Here is a 27,586-nt window from a genome sequence, read left to right as displayed (position 1 = left end):
AATGGCTCCCAAGGCCTGCTCCTGGTTTGTTGAAGCTAGGGCTATGCTGGTGTGGCCTCTGAAGGACTGCATTCCACTCTCACCCAGGTGAGACAGACCTTTCCAGTCAATCTTCTAAGCTGCTTTTACTGTCTTTGGTCTGAGAGGTTTGGAAATTACCACTGCTGCCAGGGATTCAGTTGCCCCAGACTGCCTTCAAGTTTGCTGGGACTCTGGTTATGCCCACACTAGATTGCATTTCTCTCTCACCTGGTGCAAAAGACCTTTCCTGTCTTGGACTGGAAAATGCTTCACTCAAAATTTTTGTGAGTTTCATCACTCTAGAATTTGTTTAGAGTAGTTATTTAATGGTATTTGGAGAGGTTTGAGGGAGCATTCCAGTAAGTCCCTGCCTTTATTCCTCCATTTTCACTCTATGGCACCTTGAATTATGTCTTTCTAATTACTTGAAGAATTTTTCTTTGACCTGAGAACTCTGAATTTTTGCTATTTTATTCTTAGGTATTTCACTTTGAGGTTTCTTTCAGGAGGTGACTAGTAGTTTCTTTTGATTTTTACTGTGCTAATTCTGGGATCTGGGTAGTTTTGTGATTTCTTGAAATATGGTATCTCAGCTCTCATTTTGCTCATGGTTTTCAGTTCTGATTATTCTTAAATTATCTCTCCTTGATCTGTTTTCCAGGTCAGTTATTTATTTATTTTTTTTTAGGTTTTTGCAAGGCAAATGGGGTTAAGTGGCTTGTCCAAGGCCACACAGCTAGGTAATTATTAAGTGTCTGAGACCAGATTTGAACCCAGGTACTCCTGACTCCAAAGCTGGTGCTTTATCCACTATGCCACCTAGCTGCCCCAGGTCAGTTATTTTTATCATGAGACACATTCTTTTTCTATTTTGAAAGACTTTTCAAAGTCTTTTCACTTTCTCTCATGGGGTCATTTGTTCATTCTAATTTTCAGGATATTGGTTGCTTAGCTAAAGCTTTGTGTATCTGAACCTTTGGATTTTTAGTCCTAGAAACTCATTCTTTTATTACATATTTCTTCCATGATGTTTATTTCTTTTTTGCATTTTCCCCTTTAACTGATCTCAGTTTTTAAATCAATTTTTAGGTCTCTCTTTTTAGCCTCTTGTTTTATTTCTTTTTTTTTATTTTTTGCTCAAGCTCAATTTTTTTTCTTTAAGGATTTCCTTGTAATTCTATTCTCCTGAATTTGTGTCTTTAGCTTCTTTATCTCTGTATCACTTTCTATGATAAGATTCTTTTTATTTGCTGCCTACTCATTCTTCAAGTATTTTTCTTGGCTTTGGACTATCTATTAATGCCAAACTCTCCATACCTCCGAGGAGAATATTTATGCTGGACTTCTGCAAGTATATAAAGGGAAGTATAAGAGGGGAAGCAATAAGAGGATGATAATTCTTATATCACCCAGTAAGAAGAGGGACTGTAAGAAAATGGCAGAGATGAGGAAGAATGTGAAACGGGATTTAAAAAGCAAGGGTGTCAATTTAAAAAGAATGGTGGGGGGATCCCAATGAACACTGCTCCCATGGGAAAAGAGGTGTATTTTTCTATTAACAGGGCAGGTGCTTCAGATTAACTAAATTAGCAAGGCACCCTGGGAGAGAGACAGAAGACAATATGTGCTAAGGAAGTCAAGCTGCTATCACCACCACTTGAATCATCATTTCCCTTCCTACCCACCCCAAATGTTGATGAAGAAAGCACAGGATCCTGAACCCAAGAAACTTGAGATAGCTGTGTTTCCAGTCAAGTATCTGAAGATAAGGTTCTGGAAAAACTCCAAGGAAGTTACAGGTTCTGCAGGTAACTAACTTCTCCTGAATATGTTAATGAGGACCAAGGAAAGAAGCTTCTTGTCACCAAAGTCTTTGTCAGTGTCCCATGTGCAAGATTGAAACTAATATGAATTTATCTGGAGAAATAACATTAAAGAAGCAGCATTCCATTTTCTTTGCATCTGAACCCTAAGGATAATAAAACCTTTCACTATGACTTGCAGCTAAAACCTTCTATTTGTAATTTACCCATTAAATTGTGAGCTTCTTGAGAGCAGAAATTACCTCAATTTTCTTTTAAAAAATGTTTATTTTCAGTCCCAAATTCTCTTTGCCTCCATTCCTCCTCATCCATTGAGAAGACAATGCCCATTATACAGATGCAAAACACTTCCATCTTAGCCATGTTGCAAAAACAACCTCCCGAAAAAACCCAAGTCATTTGCAACTTCTACAAAACTCCCCCAAATTCCCATTTAATTTCTTTTTTCTTTTGTTCTTTAATATTTATTCTCATTTTGTACAAATAATGTTTTTATACATTAATAAAATATTCTTGTTTAAGAGTAAATGAAATATTCCTCTCCCCATAAATATAGACTTGCTTGAGCGATAAAGTAAAGGGGAGAGAAAAAATTAAAATAAAAGAATAATAGTAATAATTGTAGGTATGGCCAGGTGGCACAATGGACGGAGCACCAGCCCTGGAGCCATGAGCACCCGAGCCCACATCCTGTCCCGTACACCCACAATCACCCAGCCATGTGACATGCAAGCCACCCGGACCCCACTGCCCTGCAAAAACCAAAAAACAGAAAAAAAAGACCCAAAATAAAATAAAATAGTAATAATAGTAGGGGTGGCTGGGTGGCAGACAGAGCATTGGCCCTTGAGCCAGGAGTACCTAGGTCCAAATCCGGCCTCAGACACCCAACGATCACCCTGCTATGAAGCCCCAGGCAGGCCATCCAGCCCCATTTGTCCTGCACCCCCCCCCCAAATAATATTAATAAAAAATGTGCTTGAGTCTCTGTTCCAACACCAACAACTCTGTCACGGGTGGATCACATTCTTTATGGTAAGTCCATCACAAAAGTTACTTCCATATTTTTCCACCGTTGCCATTGCTGATTGCAACTCCCTCCTTTCTTATTTCTCCACTACCATGTACTATATTTTCTCTCTCCTTTCACTCTATCTCTGCTGTGGGATTGCTGAGTGGTGCAGCAGACAGATCCCTGGTCCTGGGGCCAAGAGGCCCTGAGCCCCCATACCACCCCTTAGGCCCAGCATCCACCTGGCCCTATGGTCCTGGACAGGCCTTTCAATCCTAGCCCCTTGCAAGAAGTAAAAAAGAAAATGTGTTATATCTGACCACTCTCCCCCCATGGTCCATCCTCTCCTCCCTTCATTCACATTCCCACCCCTTCCCCCTGTCCCCCCCTCATTCTTACTCCAGATGTCTATACCCCATTGAGTATATATGCTGTTTCCTCTCCTAACCACCTCTGATGAGAGCAAAGATTCCCTCATTCCCCCCTTGCCTTCCCCACTTCCATATCATTGCAATAGCTCATTGTAATAAAGAAAAATCTAATTATATGAGATATCTTGGCCTATTCCCCCTTTCCTTTTTCTTTCTCCCATTACATTTCCCTCTTTTCTATTGACTCCATTTTTACACCATATTTTATCTTCAAATTCAGCTTTTTCCTGTGCTTCAACTATGAAAGCTCCCTCTACCTGCTCTATTAACTGAGAAGGTTCATATGAGTATTATCAGTGTCATTTTTCTATGCAGGAATACATGCAGTTCATCATCAAGTCCCTCATATTTCCCCCCCTCTCCTCCAATCTCCATGCTTCACCTGAGTCCTGTATCTGAAGATCAAACCTTGTGTTCAGCTCTGGCCATTCCAACAGGAACATTTGAAATTCCCTTGGTTCATTGAAAGTCCATCTTTTTCCCTGGAAGAGGACATTCAGCCTTGCTGAGTAGTTGATTCTTTGCTGCATTCTAAGCTCTTTTGCCTTCCAGTATATTATATTTCAAGTGCTATGAGCTTCCAATGTAGTTGCTGCTAAGTCCTGTGCGATCATGACTGCAGCTCCACGATATTTGAAATTATTTCTTTCTGGCTTCTTGAAAAATTTCCTCCTTGACCTGGTATCTCTGGAGTTTAGTTGTAATATTGGAAGTTTTGGAAGTTTGGAAGTTTTCATTTTGGAATTATTTTTCGGGTTTCTTTCAATTTCTATTTTACCCCCTGATTCTGAGATATCTCAACAGTTCTATATAATTTCTTAAAATATGATGTCTAGGCTCTTTTGAAAAAATTAAAACTTTCTGATCATTCAATAATTCTTGTTATCTCTTCTTAATCTATTTTTGAAGTCATTTATTTTTCCAATTTTCATCCTTTTAATTTTTTTATTGTTTCTTGTTGTCTCATGGAATCTTTAGTTTTCACTTGCCCAATTCTCATTTTAAGGAATTATTTTCCTCTTTTAGACTCTATACCTCTTTTAGCATTTGTTCAATTCTACTTTTTAAGGAATTACTTTCTTCAGAGTTTGTGTCTTGAGCTTCCTTATCATAATGACTTTTTATGGTCAGCTTTTGTTTTGTTGTTTTTTTCATTTTAACAAGCTATTTCTGGACTAGCAAGATACAGCAGGAAGAGCTAGAAAGAGAAATCCCATTCAAAGCAACTTCAGACAATATAAAATATCTGGGAGTCTATTTGCCAAGGCAGCTTCAGAACCTTTTTGAAAACAATTATAAAACACTTCTCACATACTTTAAATCAGATCTAAATAATTGGGCAAATACCAACTGCTCATGGATAGGTAGAGCTAATAAAATAAAAATGATAATTCTACCAAAACTAAACTATCTGTTTAGTGCCCTACCATCAAAATTCCAAAAAATTACTTTAATGAGTTAGAAAAAGCTGTAAGTAAATTCATATGGAAAAATAAAAAAGTCAAGAATTTCCAGGGATTTAATGAAAAAAGTGCAAAAGAAGGGGGACTTAGCCCTACCCAATCTAAAATTATATCATAAAGCATCAGTCATCAAAACTGTCTGGTACTGGCTAAGAAATAGAGTAGTGGGCCAATGGAATAGACTAGGTGCAATAGCAGGAAATGATGATAGTAATCTGCTGTTTGATAAACCCAAAGAGTCCAGCTATAGGGATAAAAACTCTCTCTTTGATAAAAACTGCTGGGAAAATTGGAAGTTAGCATGGAAGAAACTTAGAGTAGAACAACACCTCACACCCTCTACCAAGATAAGATCTAAATGGATACAGGATTTAGACATAAAAAAACCATACTATAAGAAAATTAGAAGATCAAGGTATACCTGTCAGATCTATGGAAAGGGAAGCAGTTAAGACTACGGAAGAGATGGAGAACATCACTAAAAACAAGCTAGATGATTTCGATTACATTAAATTAAAAAGCTTTTGCACAGATAAAACCACTGTAACCAAGATGAAAAGAGATGTAGTAAATTGGGAAAGAATTTTTACAACTAGTGTTGCTGACAAAGTACTCATCTCTAAAATATAGAGAACTGAGTCAAACTTTTTAAAAAAAAGAGAAGCCATTCCCCAGTTGACAAATGGTGAAAGGATATGCAAAGGAAAATTACAGATGAGGAGATCAAAGCAGTCCATAGTCATATGAAAAATGCTCTAAATCATTACTTATTAGAGAAATGCAAATTAAAGCTTCTCTGAGATACCACCTCACACCTCTCAGATTGCCCAATATGACCAGAAAGGATAATGATCATTGTTGGAAGGGTTGTGGGAAATCTAGGACACTATTACATTGTTGGTGGAGCTGTGAACTCATCCAACCTTTCTGGAGAGAAATTTGGAACTTCGCCCAAAGGGCAACAAAAATGTGTATACCCTTTGATCCAGAAATACCACTACTGGGTCTATACCCTGAAGAGATAATGAAAAAGGGTAAAAACATCACTTGTACAAAAGTATTCATAGCAGGTCTGTTTGTGGTAGCAAAGAATTGGAAATCAAGTAAATGTCCTTCAGTTGGGGAATGGCTTAGCCAACTGTGGTATATGTATGTCATGGAACACTATTGTTCTATTGGAAACCAGGAGAGATGGGAATTCAGGGAAGCCTGGAGGTATTTGCATCAATTGATGCTGAGTGAGATGAGCAGAACCAGAAAAACACTGTATATCCTATCAGCAACATGGGGGTGATGATCATCCTTGATGGACTTGCTCATTCCATCAGTGCAACAATCAGGGACAATTTTGGGCTGTCTGCAATGCAGAATAACATCTGTATGGAGATAAAGAATTGTAGAGTTTGAACAAAGTTCAAGGACTATTCCCTTTAATTTAGGAAAAAACCTGATATCTTATTGTCTGATCTTGTTATCTCTCTCTTTTTTTCATTTCCAAGGTTCTGCTAGCCATGGAACAGTTTTCTCAAGAGATAGATTTTTTTTTTTAGGTTTTTGCAAGGCAAATGGGGTTAAGTGGTTTGCCCAAGGCACAGCTAGGTAATTATTAAGTGTCTGAGACTGGATTTGAACCCAGGTACTCCTGACTCCAAGGCCGGTGCTTTATCCACTACACCACCTAGCTGCCCCTCTCTTGTTATCTCTTATACTTTATGTTTCTTTCTTAAGGATATGATTTCTCTCTCATCACACTCAATTTGGATCAATGTGTACCATGGAAACAATGTAGAGACTGACAAATTGCTTTCTGTGTTGGGATGGGGGGAGGGAAGTAAGATTGAGGGAAAACTGTAAACTCAAAATAAATAAAATCTTTAATTAAAAAAAGAGTTAAGCAGCCACTTTAGATTCCATTCTTCTGTAAAATGTAACATGAGAATAAATACATTATTTCATAAAAAAACCAAAAGACCCAAGCTATTTCTGAATTTTGGACTTTATGTCAGAGTTGGACTCTTTTTACTTTGGGGCTGCAGCTGTTGCTGCTGGTGGTGGCAATTTTCCTGAACTTTAGTATTTTACATCCTTCTGTTTTCAAAATTCTGTATTGTAGTCAATATGTCAATATCTCTAAGGTTGTGTGAACAGGGAGATGTGTGATCACCACCATTTTGGGCTGTGTCTTGGCTCCTTCACAGTTAGGATCCCTTTCCTTCTATTTTCAAGTGCTCCTCTCTGCCATGGAACTCTGACTCAGAACTATGCATTGGGAGATGGAATTATCAAATGACACCAAACCTGAGTCCCCTTTAATTTCTTACTAGCTACATATTCAATCCTCCCACTGCCTGGGTACTGAGAGCTTTAACTATTGCTATTGCCGTTGCTATCATTGCTGTAGTTCCTGACCAGTCTTCACATCATTCTTCTTTCTTTCCTCCTAAGCTGTCCTAGACTGGAAAATGACTCATTATGACTTTTTTTTTGTTGGTTATGACACTTAGAATTTAATTTGATGAATTTTATAACAGCTGTTTAGAGAGGGCTGTAGAAAAAGTTTGCAAAAATGTTCACTTTACTGTTGTCTTGGCTCTGTTCACTTTAGTACTTTTCTATTTGTATCCCAGCATTTCACATAATATTTTTTTTTAGATTTTTTTTTTTTGCAAGGCAGTGGGGTTAAGTGGCTTGCCCAAGGCCACATGGCTAGGTAATTATTAAGTGTCTGAGGCCAGATTTGAACTCAGGTACTCCTGACTCCAGGGCCGGTGCTCTATCCACTGCACCTAGCTGGCCCCACGTAATACTTTGCACATAGTAAACCTTTAATTAATGTTTTATTCATTCTTCTTTAATCTATGTGGAGTTGGTGTATTTGAAAACCATCTTCCCTAAAAAATACTTTTCTTTGACCAAGAGGTTACCTTTTTATTCATAAACCTTTAGGAGGTAAAGGAGACTCATTATACACTAAGATTTTTAAAGCAACAATTTTTTACAGCAAAGATCTGGCAACAATACATATGTCTAGTTGAAGAATAAGTAAATTGTGGTATATCAAGATAATTGAATACTCTCATAAATGAGAACAGGAATTATGGAAAAGTATATGAATTGATGCAAAATGAATTAAACAAAATCAGGAAAATAAAGTTTGAATCAACTTTCCTCAGGGACCAAAGGCATGTATAGAAGGAAGAATGTACATCTGATCTGAGATGTTTTTGTATTTTGGTCCTTTATTTATCTTTTTAGTAAATATTCCTTTGTAAAAACCAGTAGATGCTCATTTATTGATTGCTGAGGAAATTTTAATTCATTAGCTGATAATAGGGAACATATTAGATGGGTACTTGTGTGTGATATTGGAAGCCACAATCCTCATCTCCAAGGTAATTTCTAGAATGCTGAGAGTAGTAGCTACCTTCAAGGGATCTAATTTGCTAGTCTGAGTGATCCTATAGCCTACTCTACCCAAACACATTTGAGATATTGTAAATGCCCCCAGTCATTACTTTTAGTTATCTTGAATATATTTTGTATTTGCTTCTCTCTTATGGTCTTGTTTCATCCATTACAGGTAACCTCCTTGAGACCAAGGACTTTTTAATATCCAGTAAAAATATATTGCGTGTACTAAGTTCTTGTTGAACTGAATTGCATGGGTCCCTTATATTTCAGATGAAGAAATTATAGTTTAGGAAAGTTCAGTGATAGACCAAGGTCTCAAAAGTATTAAATGGCAGAACTGAGATTAGAACCCAGATCCTTTAGTTTATTTTTCAGATCTATGGAGAGGGGAGGAGCTTATGAGGTAAAGGAGACTCATTTTACACTAGGATTTTTAAAGCAACAATTTTTGTTACAACAAAGATCTGGCAACAATACATATGTTTAGTTGAAGAATAAGTAAATTGTGGTATATCAAGATAGTTGAATACTATCTCAGAAATGAAAACAGGAATTATGGAAAAGTATATGAATTGATGCAAAATGAATTAAACAAAATCAGGAAAATAACATAAATGGTGACTACATCAATGTAATTTGATAGAAGAACAACAAACTACAAAAATATAACAACCAAATTTTTCAGCTCTATGGAGAGGGGAGGAGTTTATGATCAAAGAAAAGATAGAGAACATAAGTTGCAAAATGGATAATTTTGACTACATTAAATTTTTTTTAGTTTTTTTTTTTTTTGCAAGGCAAATGGGGCTAAGTGGCTTGCCCAAGGCCACATAGCTAGGTAATTATTAAGTGTCTGAGACTGGATTTGAACCCAGGTACTCCTGACTCCAGGGCCAGTGCTTTATCCACTGCACCACCTAGCCACCCCGACTACATTAAATTAAAAAAGTTTTGCACAAATACATCCAATGCAATCAAGATTAGAAGGAATGTAGAAAGCTGGGAAACAATTTTTCACTGCTAGTTTTTCTGATAAAAGACTTATTTCTCAAATATATAAAGAACTGAGTCAAATTTATAAGAATATCAATCTCCAATTGATATACGAATAGGTAGTTTTCAGATGAAGAAATTAACTATCTATAGACATGAAAAAATGCTCCAAATCATTATTAATTAGAAAAATGCAAATTAAAACAACTCTGTTTAAAGCAACCTCACATCTATCAGATTGACTAAAATGGCAGAAAAGGAAAATGAGCAATATTGAGACAATGTGGAAAAACTGAAACATTAATGCACTGCTGGTGAAATTGTGAACTGATCCAACCATTTGGGAGAGCAATTTGGAGCTTTGCCTAAAGGCAATAAAACTGCGCATACCCTTTGATCTAGCTACACCACTACTGGGTCTGTGTCCCAGAGAGATATTAAGAAAAGGGAAAAAGACCCACATGGACAAAAATATTTAAGCAGCTCTTTTTGTAATGGCAAAAAAATTGGAAATTGAGGGGGTGCCCATCAATTGGGGAAATGACTAAAGTTTTAGTACACGAATGTTATAGACTACTATGGTTCTGTAAGAGATCATGAGTTACCGGACTTTAGAAAAGCCTAGAAAGATTTGAATGAACTGATGCTGGTGAAGTGAGCAGAAGCAGGAGAACATTGCATACAGTAACAGCAACATTTTGAGATGATCATCTATAATGGCATTATCTCTCAGCAATTCAATGATCAAGGAAAATCCCAAGAGACTTGTTATGGAAAATGCCATTCACATTCAGAAAAAAACAAAACAAACTGGGGGTAGCTAGGTGGTGCAGTGGATAGAGCACCTGCCCTGGAGTCAAGAAAACCTGAGTTCAAATACAGCCTTAATACTTAATACTTAATAATTACCTAGCTGTGTGACCTTGGGCAAGCCACTTAACCCCATTGCCTTGCACCCCCCCCCCCCCCAGAAAAAAAAACAATACCTAACAACAAAGCTATGGAGTCTGAATGGAGGGTAAAGCATATTAGGTTCACTTTTTTAAAAGTTTTGGCTTTTTTCTTTCTTTCTTATGGATTTTTCTCCCTTAGTTCTAATTTTTTTTCACAACATGCCTAATATGGAATTATGTTAAGCATGATTTGGACACGTACAACATATATTAGATTGTTTGCTGCCATAGGGAGGGGGAATGAGGGGAAGGTGGTAGAAAATGTGGAACTCAAAAGCTTACAAAAAGATGAATGTTAAAAACGATCTTTGCATATAATTGGGAAAAAAAGATCACAGATTCTCCCATTACAAATTCAGAAGTTCTTAACACTAAACCGTGGCGTTCCCATTCATATGATTCATGTATAGGTATGAAAATTACATGTGATTTTATGTAGAAAGCAGCAGCTCTGTTATAAACATAAAGAATTTTGTTCTACTTTGCATTTATGCATTACATAATGCATAATATATCTTGTTAATTTCTTGAGAATAACTAAATGTACAAAAATCTAAAGTATGAAATGTGTTATTTCATTTACTGGTAGAAAAAGTTTCATGGAATCATCATTTTTACATAATCATTATTACTAATCACCAGAAGACAATTAGTCATCACCCAAGAGAAGTGAACTTTTGCAAAAGAATATTTTGACAATGTAGTCATTTTATACTTTGTACCAAATATTCATAAACAGATGTTCACAATAAAAATCTCGATCTTGGGTTAAAAGATTTCCCTTAGTGAATTCAATGAGCAATTCTTCCAAGTGCTTATAGAAGTCAACTATATATGCCAAATAGAATTATGGTGAAGGAGAGGTTGGGAGGAGGCAATTCTCATTACTCATTTTCTACAGTTAAACACTAAAAAATTCTCTTAACTCAATGTAGTTAATTATTTTATTCTAAATTTTCAGTAAATTCTAGAACATTTTCTGATTAGAATTGAAGTTTAGATTAGGACTAAGAATTGGGGGCATCTCTTATTCTTGAAAGAAAATATATAGACAGTTTTTGTTTAGCTAGTGATGGCTAAGGAATGTGTAATTTGGAATCTTTAAGCTAGCTGGTAGCTATACTCTTGTGAAATCAATCCATTAAATTAGTAGATTCTGTCATCCAAGGAATATGCTCATTTAAAGTATGTACATGCCCTTATTACCTCCAGAGAACAACAACCAGAAAAAGAAAAGACTTTTGGTTAGGAAGCAGCAACCCTCTTGGAAAACTAAAGGAAACTTTTTTTTTTTTTTTTTTTTTTTTTAGTTTCTGCAAGGCAATGGGGTTAAGCGGCTTGCCCAAGGCCACACAGCCAGGTAATTAGTAAGTGTCTGAGGTCGCATTTGAACTCAGATACTCCTGACTCCAGGGCCAGTGCTCTATCCACTGCGACACTTAGCCAACCCAGGGAATTTATTCTAATTGAGCCAATAGCCAGTTTAGCTAGGCTTTTACTTGTTGGAAATTTCTTTCTCACATTTTTTAAAAGGGTTAGATCTAAAAAGACTTTAAAAATTACTTATTCAAATTTCCTTATCTAAAATCTTTAGGAACAATCTCATTTAAACTAATTTAGACTTATTTTAAAATGAAACTATTTGATATCTTAATAATCAGTCTCAACTTTTTAAAACATCTTCTCCCATGGTTTGGGACCAGTTAATATGAATATTTGAAATTTAATGTCTACTAGAACTAAGACAGAAATACACAATTTCAATTAAAGTGATTTAGTGGGGGAATTGCTAGTCAAATGGCCAATATGATGGGAAGACTAAATGTTTTCTCTGATCTCCACAATTTCTCAAACTTCCCTAAATCAGAAGTCGTATACTAAAGTTGTATCCATGATCTAAGGCATTTGAAATCTAAAAAATTTTAAAAATCACACACAACACACAATTGATACCTACCCTGAGCTCACTCAGAACTCATTTTCCACCTCGTACCAGGCTCTGAGTATGTACTAGCTGATCCATGAAACTAATACATGAATTTGCAAGAAAACTTAAGAATCTAACACAACCTTATAACCCAGAACCCCCCAACCTCAGCACCTACCCCTTTTTAGATTCTGTCTCCAGGCTACTTAAGCTTTTGAGGGCTATAACAGTACCCCAGAAGCAATGCTCTTGACTGCAAAAAAAATCTCTGAAGAATGGAGGAAGAGAGGGAAAGGATCAGGACATGTGTCTAGGCTTGAAATATAGCTTAACCCTGTACCCTTCCCCAACCACTTCTTCTAAGTCTCAAAGACTAAAAACTACAGAAATAAACTCTGTAGTACCAGAATGAGGTTTCTCTGAATCACCAGTTCTAGGGGAGAAAACTGAGGAACAGAGAAAAGAAGAAAGGAAGAATATAGGGATTGTGTGACAGTCCACTAAACCTAAAGGAAAGCTAAGGAAAGACTTGGAAACCAGGCCTGTTCATCCAAAAGTAACTTAAACATGAATTACCTCGCATGGGAAGAGGCATTTTGAGATTCAGACCCTAGAAAAACCATCAGAAAGGAGGGGAGTCAGAAAGTGAATCATAGGAGGAAATGAGGGGGGAAACACTGATATTATAAATACAATCTCAGTAAGAAGGAAACCCAAAGACCTTGAACATGCACATATAAATCAACAGGAAAAAAATTAACAAGAGGAAATATGACCTCCAGATCTAGTAATCTAGTAAATAAGATATATAAGTATATTATATGTATATACATATTATATATATATATGACATGCAAGAATAAATACTGCAAAACAAAGGAAAGTGATCCAACATCTTGTGAGACAGAAGACTCTGTGGAATTTGAGGAGAACATGGAACCACAGCATGTGGTCCTGAGTGTTTAAAAAAATTGAGAGCAGAATTTATGACCTGCACATTAAAAAAATAAACAGAGCAGAAAATCTGAATTTATGATAATTCTCTCCAAAGAAACGAAAAAGAATGAAGCTTATCTGAGAATTAAAATTCATAGAAGTAAGGGTCAATCTAGAAGAGAAGTGAAAAAAAGTAACATTAAAAGAAAACATGATCTTTATATTACTAACAGACACAACAATAAGAGACAGAGAAATTCCATTTAAAATAATTGTAGACAACATAAAATACTTGGAAGTCTACCTGTAAAGACATAAACTATATGAAAATAATTATAAAACACTTTTCACACAAAATCAGATCTAAATATTGGACAAATTTCAATTGCTCATGGTTAGGCCAAGTTAATATAATAAAAGTGACAATTCTATCTAAATTAAATTACATATTACATACCATACAAATAAAACATCCAAAAATCACTTTATTGAGCTAGAAAAATAATAATTAAATTCATATGGAGGAATAAAAATGATATCAAGGAAATTAATAAAAAATGCAAAGGAAGGTGACCTAGCAGTATCAGATCTAAAATTATAGTCATCAAAACTGTTGGTACTGGCTAAGAAATAAAATGATGAGTCAGTGAAATAGATTAGGTGCAAAAGAAACAGCAGTGAATTACTACAGTAATCTATTGTTTGAAAATCCAAAGATTTCAGTTTCTGGGATAAGAACTTTTCTATAAAGACCACTGAAAACCTGGAGGATAATGTGGTAGAAACTCAGCATAGACCAACATCTCATACCCTATACCAACATAAATCGAAATAGATGCAGGATGTAGACATAAAAGGTTAATATTATAAGTCAATTAGGAGAACAAGGAATAGTTTCTCTGTCAGATCAATGGAAAGGGGAGCAGTTTATGATCAAAGAAGAGATAAAGAACATTATAAAAAGCACATGATAATTTTGATGACATTAAAATAAAAGGTTTTTGCTCAAATAAAACCACTGCAACCAAGATGAAAAGGAATGTAGGAGGTTTGGGAAACAATTTTTACACCTAATGTTTCTGACCAAAGACTCATTTCTAAAATATATTGAGCCCTGAGTCAAATTTGTAAAAAAAAAAAAAAGTCATTCCCCAATTGATAAATGATCAAAGGATATGGAAAGGCAATTCTCAGGTGAAGAAATCAAAGATATCTATAATTACATGAAAAACACTAAATAATTATTGATTAAAGAAATGTAAATTTTTCACCTCCCAACTCTCAGATTGGCCATTTGACTATAAAGGAAAATGATCGATGTTGGAGGGGATGTGAGAAAACTGGGACACTAATGCATTGTTGGTGGAGTTGTGAACTGATCCAATCTTTCTGGAGAGCAATTTGATACCCAAAGGGCAGTAAAATTGTGTATACCCTTTGATCCAGTAATACCACTCCTGGGTCTGTATCCTGAAGAGATCATGAAAAAGGGTAATTCCACATATACAAAAATATTCATAGTAGCTATTTTTGTAGTGGTCAGGACTTGGAAATTGAGTGGATGCCCATCAATCGGAGAATGGCTGAACAATGTGGTATATGTATGTGATGGAACACTATTTTTCTATAAGAAATCATGATTTCAGAAAATCCAAGAAAGACTTGAATGAATTGATGTGAAGTGAAATGAGCAGAACCAGAAGAACATTTATACACACTAACGACAACATGAGGTGATGATCAACTATGATGGGTTTGTTCATTTTTAGCAGTACAATAATCAAAATATAATTTTAAAAGACTTATAATGGAAAATACCGTCCACATCCAGAGAAGGAACTATAGTGTTTCAATGTAGAACAAAGCTTACAATCTTCAATTTTTAAAATTGTCTTATATAATATGTCTTTTTTTCTTTCTATTGATTTTTAAAATGTAAAACCTATATCAGATTTCTTCCTGTGGGGGGGGAGGGAAGGGAAGAAGGGAGAATAATGTAAAACTCAAAACCTTGAAAAAAATGATTGGTAAGAATTATAAAATGAGAAAAACAAACAAATAAACCTTGAATACCTTCATTACCAATTTATGGGTAATCTCAAAGTGAAAGTCCAATAAAAATTTCAAAATCATTATGTCCAAAGCAAAACATCTTTCTTTCCTCTCAAACCCTCTTCCCAGTTTCCTAGCTTCAGTATTATCCTTGAAGGTACCACCAGTCTCTCAATCACCCACTCAAATCAGTAGAATAATAATCCAAAACAATTCTAAAAAACTTGATAATAAATACTATCCATATCCAGAGAAGGAACTGTGGAGTTTAAATGTAGCTTATTATCTTCCATTTTTAAAAGTTGTCTTATGTATTATGACTTTTTTTCTCTTTAACGATTTTGTTTTCCATTTGGATTTGATTTTTCTTTCACAACATGGTTAATATGGATATATGTTTAGCATGGTTATATATGTATAGTTTATATTAGATTGCTTTCTGTCAAGTGGAGGGGGAACAGGAGGGAGGGAGAAAAACATAAAACTCAAAACCTCGCAAAAAATGATTGTTGAAAACTACTATCTCTGTAGCTGGAAAAAATAAATAAATAAATATTCAATAAAAAATTAATCTTGGTTTGCAAACACCTCAAAAAAAAGAAAGAAAAAGAAAACATACTTTCTATTTAAATAAAACACTGATTTTGAAGACAGAATGCATAGAGATAGTCCAAGGAGTATAAGTCTTTTAGAGGAAAATGATAAGTAAAAAAACTGAATACCATAATGCAAGGAAATAATATGAGAAAACTGTCCAGAACTACTGAATGCAGGTAAAGAAGTACTAATTAAAAAAACCCAATAGACCTCCAGGAAAATAAAATAAAAGAACACAGAAAAAGACTGTAAAATAAAGCATACAAAGTAATGAAATAAAACACTTCCATTGGGAAAAAAACAAATTTTTCAAGCAACTAAGGGAACCAAAAGAAAAGAAAAGAAAAAAAGAAATATATAACCCAAGATTATTCTGGACCCACCAGAAAAACATAAAAGGGAATGGAATAATGTGTTTCAATTTAATCAGTCTGTAGCCCATGTGACCTGTCATATAACTCTGAGCTTAATTATAAATGAAAAGAAATATAGAAAGTCAATAGTAAGGAAGCATTTGAAATTCTTAGAAAGAAAACCAAATTTGAGATTATTTGCTTCTTGAGCACCCCAGACAACAGAAATTCAAGTGGGGTGAAAAAATGCAATAGCTAAGGACAGTAACAGCAGCAGTCACAGCAGTAAGAGACTTTTTTCTAAATGTTTCCAAGAAGACAAAGGTAAAGGTAGAAATAGTAATGGAATTGCTGACCTGGGGCATTATGGATAGAATTTGGTAGAACTCTATCTATTGATAAATCAATATTTTTTTGAAACCATTTCATAAAATGAGGAGCGGGAGAAAATCTTATGATGTCCTCTAAGAAATGGGATTTAAGATCTTGTCTCCTGAGGAACTTGTAAGAGGACAAGAAGCAACAGTTAGAACTGAACATAGAACAATTGATTGGTTTAAAATTGGAAAAGGAGTTTAACAAAATTGTATATTTTCACATTATTTAATTACATGTAGAGTATATCATGTGAAATGCCAGGCTGGATGAATCAAGAACCAAAACTAAAGTTTCTAGGAGAAATATCAACAATCTCAGATATTCCAATGATACTATTTTAATGGTAGAGAGTAAAGAGGAATTAAGAAACCTCTAGATGAGGGTGAAAGAGAAAAGCACAAAAACTGAGTTGAAACTTAATGTTTAAATAAACAAACAACTTATGGTTTTGGGAATTGGTCCTATCACTTCTCTTAGCACATGGAGAAGAAATGGAAGCAGAGTCTGATTTTATACTCTTGGGCTCAAAGATTGCTGACTATAATAATGAAATTAAAAGACATTTGTTCCTCTTTGAATAGCATACTAATAGAGACATCAACTTTCCAACAAAGTTTCATTTAGTCAAAGCTATGGTTTTCCACTAGCAATGTATGACTATAAGAGTTGGGTTGTAAGAAAAACTGATCACCACAGAATTGATGCTTTTGAATTGTGTCCTGGAGAAGATTTTTAAGAGTCCTTTGGTTAGCAAGATCAAATCAGTCAATTTTTAAAGAATTTAATTCAGGCTATTCACTGGAAGGTCAGATACTGAAATTGATATTTAAATACTTTGACTACAAAATGAGAAGATGGGACTCAATGAAAAAGACTCTGATATTGGGAAAGATTGGGAAAGCAAAAGAAAAAGGGGCCAGTAGGGTTAAGATGGATAGAAAGTATCATGGAAACAATGAACATGAAGTTTACAAGCTTTGAGAGATAATGGAGGATAGAAGGCTTGGCCTGGCATGACCAAGAGGTCATGAAGAAGAGTCAGACATGACCAAGCAACTGAACAACAGAATTATTGCCTTGGCGCAATGACAGCCCAGTTGAGTTTAGAAAACATATATTTATGGTGGGTCCAGTCAATATGGCTGCATGATTTTCTACCTCTTTGTTCAGTAGAATGTAAAGAACAGCAAAAACATCAAATGGTGGAAGCAATGCAGGACTGGGATTTGGCAAGATATGATTGGATTCAGAATAGTGAAAAATTGAGTTGGCTCACCAAGGGAAGGGCAGAGAGTATAGCTAGTGGATGAGTGATTGCCTTGAGAGGAAAATCAGGGATGGAAGGAATGGAGGTCATACTGAAATGGAACCACCCTCCAGGTTCCTCACCCTAACCTCCAGCAACTTCAGGTGATCAGTGCATTATTTTTTTTTTGTATTTTTACAGTTATCTTCCTGATTTTCTTCTCCAGTGATGTCTATGCTAGACTTCTTACAAAAGAGATTATCTGATAAAATATTATGATCAAACAATTTTAGAGTTTGTGAATATGGGAGCAGAACCCTTGTAGGTGATATAAAGATATGCAGATTGAGATATGACTTTCTCTGTGTGTAGCTAAGGTGGAATGGAACATTAGGTCACAGGAATGAAACAAACTGAGGAAATGAAAATTTAGAATATTTGAGTTAGCATCAATGTTGAAGTCCTTGAGGGAAGGAGTTGAGGTAGAGAGTATGGTTATAAGCCAGGTACTGAAGTCATTGAGAAAGTCTGTCAACAACTGTTACAGAATCTCAATTGGGTAATAAATATGGATTGAATTAACCTCTAAGTGATCATGGTAGAGGGAGATCATGTTAGTGACAATGATTCATAAGGAGTATTTCAGCCCCCATACTATGACCAATGGAATATGAGTTAAATTACTGGAATGAGTAGCCAGAGAAACTGTGTGATCAGGAGGGAACTAGGGTCCAACAAGTCCAACAAAATGGAAGGAGTAAGAACGGAATGGAAGGAATAAGAATGGAAAAGGTTTGAGATGATATCCACTGTGTTACATCTGAAATGGATATTCCAGAGAGCACAGAGGAAATGTAGGGAAATTTTAGAGTCAGAAATTGAGGGGTGGAGTTAAAAATATAAAGGATCAGTCAGTGGAAGATAGAGAAATAGTATTTGAACAATGGTAACTAGGGCTCCAAATCTGGGCTAAGTATGATGGGATAGAGGTGTGTAACTCATTGGAGAATGAGTTCTGGTGGATTATCATTGTCACAGGAATTCATCCTAAGGTGAAGTTGTCCAGGGGTACCAGGCAACCATGTATTGTAGAAGGAGAAAGAAGTGTAATGTATGATGTATAGACCAACCAGTTTATGTATTTTTATCTTCAATATGTTAATATAAAGGAACATATTGATGATTTACACTCATTGATGCATACAATAATCTCTTCAACCATAAAAATATCACTATCTCTAGGAGGAAAACACTGACTTGATCCCTAAAAGTCCTAAGTACATATAATATTGGTGTTTATGACAAGGTTCCTCATTACCTCTCCATACTCTCTCAGTTAAGAACCTTAGCCTCATATTTTCTAGACAAACAAGGCCATTCTCCATGAACTTTCTGCCACTATCTCTTCCTCTTCTGTCTCACATGCTAAAGAGATCTTACTCCTTACCAAGGCTATTACATTTCTTCCCATCTCCTCCAATTTATTACCCTCTTTATCATTATTACTTTTTTTTTAGTTTTTGCAAGACAGTGGGGTTAAGTGACTTGCCCAAGGTCACACAGCTAGGTAATTATTACGTGTCTGAGACTGTATTTGAACTCAGGTCCTCCTGACTCCAGGGATAGTACTCTATACACTGTACCACCCATCTGCCCCATCATTACTACTTTTACTTATTTTCAGTCTCTCTGTTTATTGGCTCATTGCCTAGTGTCTATAAACATGTCCATGTCTCCCCTGCCTGAAAGCTCTCATTTGATCTTCCCATCCCCTCTCGTTATCATTCTATATCTCCTTGAACAGATCATCTACAATAGATGTTTCCATTTCTTCTCTTCTCTCTCCTTAATCCCCTTACAATTCAACTTCTGGCCTTATTAGTCAACTTAAACTGCTCTCTCCAAAGTTATTAATGATCACTTAGTTGCCAAAATCTGGTGACCTTTTCTCAGTCTTCTTGCTCCTAAACTTCTTTGAAACCTTTGATATTGGTAATAACTCTCTTCTCCTTGATACTCATTTATCTCTAGGTTTATGAGACACCACTTTCTTCTGGCCCTCCTCCAGTCTATCTTACTACTCCTTTTCTATCTCTTTTATTGAATCCTACTCCATCCAGATCATGCCCTCTAATTATAGAGGCTCCTTAGGGTTCTACTCTTGTCTCTCTTTTTTCTCATATGATACTTTACTTAATGAAATAATCATCTTCTGTGGATTTCATCACTATCTCTATGCTGATGATTCTCAGAACTATGTGTCTTCCACTCCACTCTACTGATTTCCAATCTCACATCTCCAACTGTCTTTCAGACATCTCAGTTTCTGGATTTCTAGTAGACATCTTAAATTCAATATGTCCAAAATGTAACTCATCTTCTCCCTTAAATACTACACCCTCCTTCCTTATTACTATAAAGGGGCAGCTAGGTGGTGCAGTGGATAGAGCACTAGCCTTGGATTCAGGAGGATAGGAGTTCGAATCTGACCTCAGACACTTGCTACTTACTACCTGATTACCCTCCTTCTACGGCCATCTCCAAAGTTGACCGGATTCATTTCTGGCCACCAGACCCAGATGGCTCTGGAAGAGATAGTGAGGCTGGTAACTTAGCACAGCACTGCCCCCCCCCCACTCAAATTTAGTTCATGTGCTTGTCATGGCATCACTTCCCTGATGTTGTGGTCTTCAAAAATTAAGGACAAACATTATTGGAGGGCAACACTATCCTCTCCTCTGATGTTGTGGTCATTCTAGTGCAGATCCTTATCATTTCATATGTGAATAACATGCTGGTTCTTCAAGTCATTCTTTCTTCTCCATTCATCAATCAAAGTGATTCTCCTAAAAACAGATGAGATCATGTCCCCCCTCCCCCCTCCACATACCTTATTTCCCTACTCAATGAATTCCATTGACTCCCCAATGCCTCCAGGAACAAATCCAAAATGCTGTTTGATGTAGTCTTCACAGAATTGGCTTATTTCAGTTGGTTGGTGGTTGTCCTTTGTTATTGAAGAAGACAAAAATGAGACAAATTACAATGGGTCCAACTGTGGCTGATCAGACCAATATAAACTCAGAATGCTCTACCACAGTTAAAGCACAAATAATTCATGTGAACACCTGGGATGTTTGCTAAACTTACATATATCATGTTTTCTTTGAGATGCTTGCTTCAATGCCACCATTCTCATAGAGCACAGTACCCTCACTAATGAAGGCATGCCATGATGGGTGGTCCTGTGCCAATATCTCTCATGCTGTATAATCAATTATAAAGTTCTTTATTGAGACCTTTAGACCAGTATTGCTTCTTCTGACCCTCCTTGTGAGTAGTTGCCTTGTGTGAGTTCTCCATAAAAAATTCATTTTGGAAAGTATAGTTCTGGCATTCTAACAATGTGCTCAGCCCATCATAGTTGCACTCACTGTAGTAATGTTGGAAAACTTGACAGCTCAAGAAAGGACCTCAATATCTGGTATTTTCTCCTGCCAGGTGATCTTCAGAATCTTCCTAAGACAATTTAAATGGAAGTCATTCAGTTTCCTGACATGGTGTTGGTAGACTGTCCAGGTTTCACAGGTATACAGCAATGAGGTCAGCACAACAGCTCTGCAGACCTTCATTTGGGTTAGTCTAATACCCCTTCTCTTCTACACTTTCTTTTGGAACTAGTTCTGACAATGTGTGTGTCAACCTCATTGTCAATGTGCTTCCCTAGAAAAGACATTGCCAAGGTAAGTGAACTTGTCCACAGTACTCAAAACTTCTTTATTTGCTGTAATCAGTGGTTCCACATATGGATGTTGTGGTGCTGGCTGATGGAGCAATTATGTTTTCTTGGTGTTAATTGTTAGAACAAAATTAGCACAAGCAGCAGAGAATTGATCTATCTTTGTTGTAGCTCAGCTTCAGAGGCTACATTAAGTACACTGCCATCTGCAAACAGATAATATACCAACACTCCTCCACTTTAGTCTTGGCTTATAGCTTTTTCAAGCTGAAGAATCTACCATCAATGTGGTAGCTGATCTTAATGTCATATTCATCCTCAGTGAAGATGTTTGATAACTGCACTGTGGGATCTCTGCCTGCCATGGTAATCAGGTTAGGGTTACATGGTAATCAGGCTAGGATTACTTAAGCTAGACAATTTTTAGGCTACCTTTTCTAGCTCCTTTCTTAACCCAGGACATGAGCAGTGTGATCCTTAAAAAGGCTGCTCAGTCACGCAGGGGGATGTTTAATCTTACTGATGCTTTCAGTGGAGAAATTACACTATGGTCTGAGCTGCCAATGTGCAGGGTTGTGACTACAGTTCCCAGTGTACCCATACCTGCTGCTTTATCACTTGCCTGTCACCACAGGACTTTGAGGAATGGTAAGTATGGGTGATGTATTTTGATGTGTGTGTCTGTGTGTGTGTAAACTGGATTTAAGTGAGGTAGAGTTGCATGAAGTCACTGGTCTCGCTCTTCTAAAGTAATGATCCAGAGACAAGATAGCATCAAGATAACTGGTTATTGCTCTAGGTGAAATGTATGAGTTTGTTGTCTTTGAAGACTAACTAAGGGGTGGCTAGGTGGCACAGTGGATAGAGCACCAGCCCTGGAGTCAGGAGTACCTGAGTTCAAATCCAGTCTCAGACACTTAATAATATCCTAGCTGTGTGGCCTTGGGCAAGCTACTTAACCCCATTTGCCTTGCAGAAACCTAAAAAAAAGACTAACCAAAATCTAATTGCTCTGCAACTTCTACCTACTTCAGTTGCATTCATGGCTGTTGAAACAAAGTGTTCTCATCCACCCATTTCCACCAGTGGAAGATTTCACATGCTTGGAGTAGTAACCTCTCATAACTCACTGATGAGTCTGAGATGCCTTCAGTTACGCTCAACCTGGTTTAGCCCAGGGTGTGGCTGCTGTGCATGCTACAGCTTCTTGGAGTCACTGGAGAAAAGTAGGTGACTCAGGTGGACATCAAAAGTGGAAAGAAGCCCTCATACTAGAGGTACTAATCTTCCTTGAAACACACCCTACACTCTAGTCAATGTCAATTGATAGTTTAGAATCACTAGTTTCTAGACAACCTAATACCTTCTTTCTTCTGGTTATTCCAGTCTTTTCCTCACTATGATAATGGCATCATCCAGCTATACCTTCAAGTAATTCATGTCAACTATGAGTTTTTCTATGGGTTATTTTAATTGTGCCAGGAGCAGGAAGGAAGATGGTAATGGTGAAAATAAATTACATGGGTCATATCTATTTTAGGAGCATGATGTCTGTCTTTTTCTTGTCTTCTTCCATAGAGATAAGATAGCACAAATACAAGTTAGAAAGTATAAACATTGATTAAGCATCTACCATGTTGCCAGGTACTATGCTAAGCAATGGTGATAGAAATTCAAAATAAGAAAGACAACTATTGTCCTCAAGAAACTTACAATCTAATAGGAAAACAGCATACAGAAGGAAGATAACAAAGGGGTTAATGGTAAAGGGTAGCCACCATGAGGGAATAATGGAGAAGTTTAAAGTAATGTTGTTGCATAGGGAATGGGTGACCTTGGTGCCATCGTTAAATGGAACTTTTGGAAGGATCTCCAATCAGAGGGGCAGAGGATATGGATTAACTATGAAGGCTAATTTGATCTTGAGAATAAGATTCCCAGAGACACTTACCATGTGGAAAAAAAAAACATGTAAGACATCTTCAACTCCTGGTATTGTGCATTATTCACCTTAACACTTATTTGACATCTTATCATTCAAACTTGCTATAAGTGCTAGAAGATTCTGTGACAATGGGTTATTTGTCTCTGCTGCTGAAACATTCAGCTGTGACAATAGGTCATTTGTCTCTGCTGTTGAAACATTCAGCTAAGAACTTATTGGGAATGTGCATCCTTAACTTTACTTCCCATGCCTGGGAAGAGTTAAATTACTCCAGTATCCTCATTTTCACCTGTCCATTTTCCATTTTTGTACCATGCACAACTTCCCTGCCCCCTATTGTCTTTAAATATTTTACTCTGAGAAGTAAATTAAATAAGCACTACTAACAACTCTGCTTTCCTTTTTCCTTTGTAAGTCAACTTTACTATTCCACTCACCATTCCTGTGACTTCGCAGACCAAAATCTTCTTCTTTGGACACCATTCTATGTACTGCCTTCTTCTATTAGATTCCAATGCCCTGAAAGGAAAGGCTTGCCTTAACTTTTGCATTGATTCCTTCACTTTTCACACAATAATCATTTAATAAATTTTATGTAATTTATTCTTAGATGGATATTTTTTTAGCTTGATCTTAAAAAGGTTGGGAGTCACTAAAGTAGATTTAGTTATTTCAACCCCACATCTAAGACATACAATAAAAAAGGACAGCAGTTCCTCTCCATATTTTTCCCTCAGATAATACTTCCATTACTTGAGATTTACTAAAGTTACAATTGCCCCGTATCCATTAATGAGTAGGTGGTTCAGTGACTACTTATTCTTTAACAGCCCTGTCTTCTATATAATTTGTCTATAGGAAACTCAGATTGTATATTAAATTCCTAGTACTATTATGCTCTGACATAGGTTGGAACTGGTTCCACAATGCTATTAAGTCCAAATATAATTGAAGGGTCTGAACATACAAAGACCACAGTGTTTACATTGTCACTGTCATTCATACTTTCTTATATACAACTCAGGATTTCCTATGACAACTAAAAAATGGATAGTCTTCATACAAACCACAGAAGCCCGGCCATTCAACCAGTTGAGTAGGATAATCAAAAAAGATAAGTGGGGGCGGAACCAAGATGGCTCTCTTAGGAGCTCTCTCCAAAATATTTCAAAAAAACCCTTAAAATTATGACTCTAAGTAAATTTTCAAGAGACAGAACCCACAGAAAGATCCAATGAGGCAATTCTCTAGCCCAAGGTAACCTGGAAAATAGTCAAAAAACTCTGTTCCACAGGGATGGAGGGGGCCAGAGTGAAGGAACTTCAGCCTCCAGGGAACAGCTGCAGGATGCCTGGGAGCAGGGCTCCTAGCAGCAGAAACAGTTTCCTGACCTGCGACCCAGGGAGCACCAAGCACAACTTAGAAGGTCAACAGGAAGACCTCGGTCAGAGTGAGGGCAAAAACCAAGCCCTCAGTATGATCATTCAAGGCAGCCCAGATCCAGGAAAGGGAAGCAGGCCTGTGGAGTTGCCCAGCAGGAGCTTTCAGGGAGCTGTGCCCTGAGTGCTTAGCCCACTGAAGGTAAGGGAGTGGAGGGAAATGGTTGAGGTCTATCCTCTGTCCCTGGAGCAGGACTCTGGGGCTCTCAACACATTCAGTCTAGGCCACTCATAGAGCAGGCACCCCCCCCCCCTTCCTACCACAGCCTCATGGCAGAAGAGTGAGCTTGTGGTCATTCACAGACCAGGAGAGCAGTCAGAGCCTCACACACTGCATTCCTTGTGGGTTGTCCCAATAATACTCAAAAGCTCAGGAAGCAACCTAAAACCAAGCACAGGTTGGGGAAATGAGTAAACAGGAAAAAAAAGGAACCTGACCATAGAAAATTACTTTGGTCCCATGGAGGACCAAAGTATGCAATCTGAAGATGGGAAAGTCTAAGCTTCTACATCTAAAGATTCCAAGAAATATAGGAGTTAGACTCAGGCTATGACAGAACTCAAAAAAGATTTTGAAAATTAAGTAAGGGAGATAAAAGAAAAATTGGGAAAAGAAATGAGAGAGATGCAGGAAAAACATGAAAACAAAGTCAGCAGTTTAGTCAAGGAGATCCAAAAAAATGATGAAGAAAATAACATGTTAAAACCAGTGTAGGTCAAATGGATAAAACAGTTCAAAAAGTTATTGAGGAGAAGAATGCCTTAAAAAACAGAATTGACCAGATGGAAAAGGAGATAAGAAAGCTCTCCAAGGAAAACAAATCCCTCAGATGTAGAATGGGGTTAAAGGCAGCTGATGACTTTGAGAGAAATCAAGACATAATAGTGCAACACCAAAAGAATGAAAAATTAGAAGAAAATGTGAACTATCTCACTGAAAAAAAACAATTGATCTGGAAAACAGGTTCAGGAAACATAATTTAAAAATTATTGGGATACCTGAAAGTCATGATCAGGAAAAGAGCCTTGACCTCATTTTTAAAGAATTCCTACAGGAAAATTGCCCAGATATTCTAGAAGCAGAGGGCAAAATAGAAATTGAGAGAATCCACTGATCTCCCCAAGAAAGAGATCCAAAAAAACCAACCCCCAGGAATATTATAATCAAGTTCCAGAACTCTCAAGTCAAAGAGAAAATATTACAAGCAGCCAGAAGGACACAATTCAAATATCGTGGAGCTGCAGGCAGGATCACACAGGACTTATCAGCTTCTACATTAAGGACTTGGAATATAATATTCTGGAAGGCAAAAGAACTTGGAATGCAACTGACAATCAACTACCCAGCAAAACTGAACATCCTTTTTCAGGGGGAAAAGATGGGCTTTCAATGAAACAAGGGAATTTTTTTAATGATTTTTTTTAATCAAAGATTTTATTTATTTTGAGTTTTACAATTTTTCCCCCAATCTTACTTCTCCCCCCCCCCCCACAGAAAGCAATTTGTCAGACTTTACATTGTTTCCAGGTTGTATATTGATCCAAATTGAGTGTGATGAGAGAGAAATCACATCCTTAAAGAAGAAACATAAAGTATAAGAGATAACAAGATCAGACAATAAGATATCAGTTTTTTCTAAATTAAAGGGAATAGTCCTTGAACTCTGTTCAAACTCCACGATTCTCTATCTGAATACAGATGGTATTCCTATTGCAGACAGCCCAAAATTGTCCCTGATTGTTGCACTGATGAAATGAGTGTATCCATCAAGGTTGATCATCACCCCCATGTTGCTGTAAGGGGGTACAGTGGTTTTCTGGTTCTGCTCATCTCACTCAGCATCAGTTCATGCAAATCCCTCCAGGGTTCCCTGAATTCCCATCCCTCCTGGTTTCTAATAGAACAATAGTGTTCCATGACATATATATACCACAGTTTACTTGATTTCCAATACTTTGCCACCACAAACAGGGCTGCTGTGAATATTTTTGTGCAAGTGATGTTTTACACTTTTTTCTTCATCTCTTCAGGGTATAGATTCAGTAGTGGTATTGCTGGATCAAAGGGTATGCACATTTTTGTTGCCTTTTGGGCATAATTCCAAATTGCTTTCCAGAAAGGTTGTATGAGTTCACAGCTTTACCAACAATGTATTAGTGTCCCAGATTTCCCACAACTCTTCCAACAATGATCATTATCCTTTCTGGTCATATTGGCCAGTCCGAGAGGTGTGAGGTGGTACCTCAGAGAAACTTTAATTTTCATTTCTCTAATAAGTAATGATTTAGTGCAATTTTTCATATGACTATGGATTGCTTTGATCTCCTCATCTGTAAATTGCCTTTGCACATCCTTTGACCATTTGTCAATTGGGGAATGGCTTTTTTAAAAATATGACTCAGTTCTCTGTATATTTTAGAAATGAGTCCTTTGTCAGAAACATAAGTTGTAAAAGATTGTTCCCCAGTTTACTACATTTCTTTTGATCTTGTTTATAGTGGTTTTATCTGTGCAAAAGCCTTTTAATTTAATGTAATCAAAATCATCTAGTTTGTTTTTAATGATGTTCTCTATTTCTTCCTTAATCATAAACTGCTTCCCTTTTCATAGATCTGACAGGTAAACTTGTCCTTGATGTTCTAATTTTCTTACAGTACTGATTTTTATGTGTAAATCCTGTATCCATTTAGGTCTTATCTTGGTATAGGGTGTGAGGTGTTGTTCTAATCTAAGTTTCTTCCATACTAACTTCCAACAAAGAGAGAGTTTTTATCCCAATAGCTGGACTCTTTGGGTTTATCAAATAGCAGATTACTGTAATCGTTTCCTGCTATTGCACCTAGTCTATTCCACTGGTCCACCATTA

The 27,586-nt window shown here is 36.7% G+C and overlaps 1 long non-coding RNA gene across 1 annotated transcript in view; it reads right to left on the bottom strand.

Annotated features, from left to right (window-relative positions):
* The window catches only part of LOC141506836 (uncharacterized), a 62,505-nt gene extending 38,706 nt beyond the window's left edge, over positions 1-23,799 (bottom strand). The window contains exons 1-2 of the long non-coding RNA XR_012473983.1: positions 23,718-23,799; positions 20,487-20,603 (exon numbers count right to left, since the gene is read on the bottom strand). This is a non-coding gene — a long non-coding RNA (uncharacterized LOC141506836). The remainder of the gene's footprint in view (positions 1-20,486; positions 20,604-23,717) is intronic.
* Between the last annotated feature and the right edge of the window lie 3,787 nt (positions 23,800-27,586).

This window comes from Macrotis lagotis, chromosome 1 (assembly GCF_037893015.1).
Source record: "Macrotis lagotis isolate mMagLag1 chromosome 1, bilby.v1.9.chrom.fasta, whole genome shotgun sequence".
Classification (NCBI taxonomy): Eukaryota; Metazoa; Chordata; class Mammalia; order Peramelemorphia; family Peramelidae; genus Macrotis; species Macrotis lagotis.
Note: the sequence above shows the minus strand (reverse complement) of the source record. Positions and strands in the feature narration are given on the sequence as shown.